Source organism: Mandrillus leucophaeus, unplaced genomic scaffold (genome assembly GCF_000951045.1).
Source record: "Mandrillus leucophaeus isolate KB7577 unplaced genomic scaffold, Mleu.le_1.0 Scaffold255, whole genome shotgun sequence".
NCBI lineage: Eukaryota > Metazoa > Chordata > Mammalia > Primates > Cercopithecidae > Mandrillus > Mandrillus leucophaeus.
In genome coordinates this window covers 2,299,317-2,306,618 of record NW_012102643.1, presented here as the reverse complement: position 1 = coordinate 2,306,618, position 7,302 = coordinate 2,299,317, and the positions used below count along the sequence as shown (strand labels likewise).

The 7,302-nt window shown below is 45.5% G+C and overlaps 2 protein-coding genes across 2 annotated transcripts in view; one reads left to right on the top strand and one right to left on the bottom strand.

The window, feature by feature from the left end:
- The window catches only part of NEURL2 (neuralized E3 ubiquitin protein ligase 2), a 34,409-nt gene that overhangs the window by 1,017 nt on the left and 26,090 nt on the right, over positions 1-7,302 (bottom strand). The window lies entirely within an intron of this gene.
- ZSWIM3 (zinc finger, SWIM-type containing 3) overlaps positions 1-7,302 on the top strand; it is a 21,436-nt gene that overhangs the window by 4,893 nt on the left and 9,241 nt on the right. The gene's annotated exons all lie outside the window — the stretch shown is intronic.

Genomic DNA, 7,302 nt, shown 5'->3' with positions numbered 1-7,302 from the left:
TTGCCCGGCTAGTTTTTTGTATTTTTTAGTAGAGACGGGGTTTCACCGGGTTAGCCAGGATGGTCTCGATCTGCTGACCTCGTGATCCGCCCGTCTCGGCCTCCCAAAGTGCTGGGATTACAGGCTTGAGCCACCGCGCCCGGCCAATTGTTGTATTTTTAGTAGAGTTTTGTTGTACTTTTAGTAGGTTTCGCCATGTTGGCTAGGCTGGTGTGGAACTCCTGACCTCAAGTGATACACCCGTCTCAGCCTTCCAAAGGGCTGGGATTACAGCTGTGAACTGCCATGCCCAGCCTATTTATTTATTTATTTTTATTTTTGTAGAGACGAGGTCTCACTATGTTGCCCAAACTGATATTGAACTCCTAGGCTCAAGCGATCCTCCCTTCTCGGCCTCCCAAAGTGCTAGGATTACAGGCATGAGTCACTGTGCCTGGCCCACTGCATTATATAGACACAATCAGCGTTACCTTCCTGAGAGATACTGAGGCTAAACAAACATGTCTTGTATATGCATATGCATCTTTTTGTTGTTTTAACACAGTGGCAGCATACTATTTAGACATAGCCTTCTGTACCTGCTGGACCTGGCTCTTCTCACTTATCAGTATATCTTGGCTATTATCCCACTGTGTGGGCAGTTTGATTTGACTTCTGTTTATTTCCTTTATTTTTATGTATTTATTTATTTATTTATTGCAATTGTTGACTAAAAAGTTACTGCATGCTAGTGTCTGGAGATATGTTGTTGAAAAATATAAATTGAATCTCTGCTCTTGTGGAGACAATACTAATCTATAATCACAGAAATAATAATTTCGTTAAGGTGGTAGTAGAGCTCCAAAGGACAAACCCAGGGTGCCGTGTGGAGGGGTGATGGTGACACTTATTCTGGTTGTCAGGAACAGGGTGGGGGTGCTGGTTGACACCCTGAACCAATGCAGGCTCTTGCTCAGAAACAACGGTCAGCCCTGAGATTTTGCAGATACTTTACAAAGCACATTCTGACCTGGTTCTCTGAATAACCTTGTCAGAGGCAAATTTTGCTATTCCCGTTAAATTAGTTAATACAAGTAAAGTGCTAACAGCAGTGGCTTGTAGACAGAAACTAGTCCATAAATATTGTATTATTTTACAGATGGGGAGACAGAGCCAGGAGAAGTCAAACATTAAGAGACAAATAGTTTAGGGCCGGGCGCAGTGGCTCATGTCTGTAATCCCAGCACTTTGGGAGGCCAGGGTGGACAGATCACTGGAGGTCAGGAGTTCGAGACCAGCCAGGCCAACATGCTGAAACCCTGTCTCTACTAAAAATAAAAAAATTAGCCAGGCGTGGTGGTGCGCATCTGTAATCCCAGCTACTCAGGAGGCTGAGGCAGGAGAATCGCTTTAACCCAGGAAGAGGAGGCTTAAGTGAGCTGAAATGGCACCACTGCACTCCAGCCTGAGCAGCAGAGCGAGACTGTCTCAAAACAATAACAAAAAGAAATGAAGATTAGACCCAGCCTATCTACTGACAGAGCTCTTCATTGTTGTACTTAGCCACTGGGCTCTAATAGTTTTCTAATGTCACTTGTCCGTTTTTCCCTCAACAAACTTGTAGTAAGAGGCTACATGTTTACCATGGGCCAGGAGTACAAAGATGAGCTACAGTACAAAGATGGGTAAATTGTTGGCTCCACCCCTGAGGACAGTAGTGGACTGAGATAGCTTAGGAGGCAGTGAATTCATGAGCAGCACAGGTCTTTCGCAGAAACAAGTTGACTGCTAGTTGTGATGTTATAAAGGACATTCTTGGATCATTTATTGCACACTGGCTCTGTGCAGAGCTCACTGTCTTGGGCTTTTTGAGTAATACATGGATGTCTTGGAGGACTGGAGGGTTGGTGGGGAAAATGTTTTTAGGAGGTAATTTAGTACATGTTTCTGCAGTCAAATACACATATTACTGGGTGGTCAGGTGAGATGATATTAATACTTACGTGAATATGTAGACATAAAGTTCCCTGACAAGCGAAGTAAAGCAAGTGAACTAATTTAAAGAAAACCATTTACAGCTGGATGTGGTGGCGCACACCTGTAATCCCAGCACTTTGGGAGGCTGAGGCAGGTGAATCACTTGAAGTCGGGAGTTCAAGACCAGCCTGCCCAACATGGTGAAACCATCTCTACTAAAAATACATAAATTAGCCAGGTGCCGTGGTGGGCATCTATAATCCCAGCTACTCAGGGGGCTAAGACAGGAGGATCCCTTGAACCTGAGAGGCGGAGGTTGCAGTGAGCTGAGATCACACCACTGCACTCCAGCCCGGGTGACAGAGTGAGACTCCATCTCAAAAAACTTTTTGAAAATAGGGCAGGACCGGGTGCGGTGGCTCATGCCTGTAATACCAGCACTTTGGGAGGCTGAGGCAGGCGGATCACGAGGTCAGGAGATCGAGACCATCCTGGCTAACACAGAGAAACCCCATCTCTACTAAAAATACAAAATAATTAGCCGGGCATGTAGCCGGGCGCAGTGGCTCACACCTATAATCCCAGCACTTTGGGAGGCCAAGGTGGGTAGACACCTGAGGTCAGGAGTTCAAGACCAGCCTGGCCAATATGGCAAAACCCCATCTCTACTAAAAATACAAACAATAGCCGGGCATGGTGGCGTACACCTGCAATCCCAGCTACTTGGGAGGCTGAGGCAGGAGAATCACTTGAACCCGGGAGGCAGAGGTTGCAGTGAACTGAGATCACACCATTGCACTCCAGCCTAGGCAACAAGAGCAAAACTCTATCTCAAAAAAAAAATTATCCAGGCTTGGTGGCGGGCGCCTATATTCCCAGCTACTCGGGAGGCTGAGGCAGGAGAATGGCATGAACCCGGGAGGCAGAGCTTGCAGTGAGCCAAGATCACACCACTACACTCCAGCCTGGGTGACAGAGTGAGAGTTCATTTCAAAAGAAAAAAAGAAAAGAAAAGAATAGTGCAAATATTATATGAGTGGCTATGGCAGATGTAAAGGTGATTGGCAATTCTTTATCTGGGAAAGCTGGCCTAATGGTTACAAGGAAGAGTGCTGGAGTAAAAGAGACTGCCTTTGCCCTTGACCTTGGGCAAAACTTAACCTCTTGATATAGTTTTATCCTTTACGAAATGAGAAGGGTGTGGCGATGATTAGGAAAATTCAGAGCGGGCATGGTGGCTCACGCTTGTAATCCCAGCACTTTGGGAGGCCAAGGCAGGCGGATCACCTGAGGTCAGGAGTTTGAGACCAGCCATGGTCAATATGGTGAAACCCCGTCTCTACTAAAAAGACAAAAATTAGCCGGGCGTGGTGGCCGGCGCATGTAATCCCAGCTACTCAGGAGGCTGAGGCAGGAGAATCGCTGGAACCTGGGAGGCAGAGGTTGCAGTGAGCCAAGATCACACCATTGCACTTCAGCCTGGGCAACAGAGTGAGACTTTGTCTCAAAAAAAAAAAAAAAAAAAAAAAATTCAGGCTAGGGGGCAGTGGCTCATGCCTGTAATCTCAGCACTTGGGAGGCCAAAGTGAGAGGATTGCTTGAGCCCAGGAGTTCAAGACCAGCCTGGCCAACATGGTGAAACCATCTCTACTAAAAATACACAGATTAGCCGGGTGTGGTGATTGGCACCTGTAATCCCAGCTACTCGGGGCTGAGGCAGGAGGATCACTTGAACCCGGCAGAGGTTGCAGTGAGCTGAGATCACACCACAGCACTCCAGTCTGGGTGACAGAGCAAGACTCCTATCTCAAAAAAAAAAAAAAAAAAAAATTGAAAATAATAGTGCAAATATTATATGGGTGGCTATGGCAGATGTAAAGGTCATTGGGAATTCTTTTTCTAGAAAAGCTGGCCTAACGGTTGGAGCTCTGGAGTAAAAGAGACCCCCTTTGCCCTTGACCTTGGGCAAAACTTACACAGTTTTGCCCTTTACAAAATGAGAAGGGTGTGGCGATGATTAAGAAAATTCAAGCTAGGGGCAGTGGCTCATGCCTGTAATCCCAGCACTTGGGAGACCAAGGTGGGAGGATTGCTTGAGCCCAGAAGTTCAAGACGAGCCTGGGCAACATGGCGAGACCCCATTTCTACAAAAAATAAATTAACTGGTCGTGGTGGCATGCTTTTGTGGTCCCAGCTACTCAGGAAGCTGAAGCCGGAGGATCACTTGAGTCCAGAAGTTTGAAGCTACAGTGAGCCATGTTTGCACCACTGCACTCCTACCTGAGCAACAGAGACCTTGTCTCAACAAAAGAAAGAAGAAAAGGAAAGGAAAATGCATGTAGCAGCTCAAACAGTGCTCAGTAAATGTTTGCTGAAGCTGTAACTATAGTATATAATAGAAAGCGGTAGTTATTTGAAAAAGAGTCAAAGGTATGTGCTCTGGGAATTACCACTAAATGACCAAAAGTGCATGTCAAAAAAATAAAATCAGATCAAGTTAGAATTTTTTTTTTTTTCTTTGAGATGGAGTCTCGCTCTTGTCGCCCAGGCTGGAGCGCAGTGGCGCTGTCTCAGCTCACTGCAACCTCCGCCTCCCGGGTTCCAGCGATTCTCCTGCCTCAGCGTCCTGAGCAGCTGGGATTACAGGTGCCTGCCACCATGCCGGGCTAATTTTTGTAGTTTTAGTAGAGACAGGGTTTCACCATGTTGACCAGGCTGGTCTCGAACTCCTGATCTCAAGTGATCCACCCACCTCAGCCTCTCAAAGTTCTGGGATTACAGGCATGAGCCACCACACCTGGCCAGAAAAATTTTTATTATGCCCACAAAAGAACAGTTGGAGATTGGTAAGACACTCCAGTCACTATAGTAAGGGCAGTGCTAATAAAGCGTAAGGAAGGAAGTATTTTGACCTTTTTTGTGATTGGCTGTTATACATTAACATTCTGTTTACAGCCAGTAGAGCTGTTCAAACTGTTTTGTCTATAACTGATTCCTTTAATTTTACTGAATCATGCTGACAAGGATGTAAAACTTTGTGTTCTGTTTATGATTGATCAGAGCTAGCATTTCAGGGAATCAGGATATCTTAAATTCTGGCTATGTGGCTGTGGGCAGTTGGCCTTGGAGTATATCTAAACTGTGGCCTCCACTTTCATTTTTCTTGAAACATCACTATCAACTGGGAAGAGTCTGTGACTTTATGCCCAGTTTCCCCTCTCATATTTTTATGACGGTTGTTTTTCTTTTTGTTATGCCATTTGAGGGATTAAAGTACTCGGCTGTCTCTCTCCATTGCTATTCAGGTTAACAGCCACCATTTGCAAACACTTTGTTGGAGCTCATTCCTTCTCTGCTAGGAACTTTACAAGCATTGTCTCAGTTAATCCTACAGCACCTTTGGCAGGACCTTTGTTATCAGAGTTTTCATTATCCATGTATCCATAGTTACAAGGCTATATAGAAAAGCAAAAGTCATCACACAAAAATCTTGCTAACAAACTACTTATAAAATTAGTCGCTACTTAACCATCCCTCTGCTTATCCCTGCCAGTCCAATTAACATGTTTGGTAGTCAATTTCTGGCTGACGAAGAGATACATTAAGCATCAAGGTAATACAAATGTAAATAAAACTGACTGCAGACTGAAATGGCACATCTCCCAAAAGTTGTAGGACTAGGGCGAAATCCCTGAAAGTGATGATAGAAAACTTTCAGCCTTATACCAGTTAACAAAGGAAGAGGGGAAATCAACAAGGATGATGAGATGACAAAAACTTGAAAAGTAGAGGATTTGCTTAGGAAAAATTAAGCCCTTGGGAAACTTAGTAAAGCTCAGGAATATTTTGGCAAAACCATCCTTTGTATGTTGCAAAAGTGAGACAGGAAATGAAGTATAGTGTTTATGATTCTTTTTTTTTTTTTTTTTTTAAGACAGAGTTTTGCTCTCTTGTCCAGGCTGGAGTGCAGTGGCGCAAACTTGGTTTACTGCAACCTCAGCCTCCTGAGTAGCTGGGATTACAGGCATGCGCCACCGCACCCGGCTAATTTTTGTATTTTAGTAGAGACGGGATTTCACCATATTGGCCAGGCTGGTCTTGAACTCCTGACCTCAGGTGATCCACCCGCCTCGGTCTCCCAAAGTATTGGGATTACAGGCGTGAACCACTGCACCTGGCCTAGTGTTTGGGAAAACTATACTAGGAAAAGAATAGTTGCTTTAAGTCATTCTTTGATTATTCTGAGAATTGGCATATAGCTGCCATTATAACCTACTTTTGCTAAATATAATAATAATTATTATAATATTTTGAGACAGGGTCTTGTTTTGTCACCCAGGCTGGAGTGAAGTGGTGCGATCTCGGCTCACTGCAACCTTCGCCTCCTGGTGCAAGCAATTCTCCTGCCTCAGCCTCTTGAGTGGCTGGGATTACGGGCACGAGCCACCACACCCAGCTAATTTTTGTAGAGATAGGGTTTCACCATGTTGGTCAGGCTCATCTTGAACTCCTGACCTCAGGTGATCCACCCACGTCGGCCTCCCAAAGTGCTGGGATTACAGGCGTGAGCTACTGCGCCAGGCCCCGCTAAATGCAACATTAACTTTATAATTTTAGTCTCATTTTTAAAGGTAAAGTTCCACCCAAATCTTATTTATCACTATTCCCTATGAAATGTTTCTGGGTGGCCGGGCGTGGTGGCTCGCGCCTGTAATCCTAGCACTTTGGGAGGCCAAGACGGTTGGATTGCTTGAGGCCTGGAGTTCAAAACCAGCCTGGCCACATGGTGAAACCCTGTCACTACTGAAAGTACAAAAAATTAGCCAGACGTGATGGTGGGCGCCTGTAATCCCAGCTACTCGAGAGACTGAGACAGGAGAATCACTTGAATCTGCGAGGCAGGGGTTGCAGTGAGGTGAGATCATGCCACTGCACTCCAGACTGGGCAATAAGAGCGAAACTCCGTCTCAAAAGAAAAAAAAAAAGAAAGAAATGTTTCTGGGTATGTTTTTGGCTGCAATTAGCTGAAAACCGTGACTCAAAATGGCTTGTTGCAGATACTTAGAAGCCCAGAGGTGGGCCTCCAAAGGTCGTTGTCTCAGTGACCTGGACTCTGCATTTTTCCACTCTGCCATGTTCAGGTCTCAGCTTTGTCCTTAGGAAAGCTCCCCTCGTGGCACAAATGCAAGAGTGACATCCAGAAGAAAAAGCCTTCCTTGCCAGGCGCGGTGGCTCACGCCTGTAATCCCAGTGCTTTGGGAGGCCGAGGCAGGCAGATCACGAGGTCAGGCGTTCAAGACCAGCCTGGCCAACACAGTGAAACCCCATCACTACTAAAACTACAAA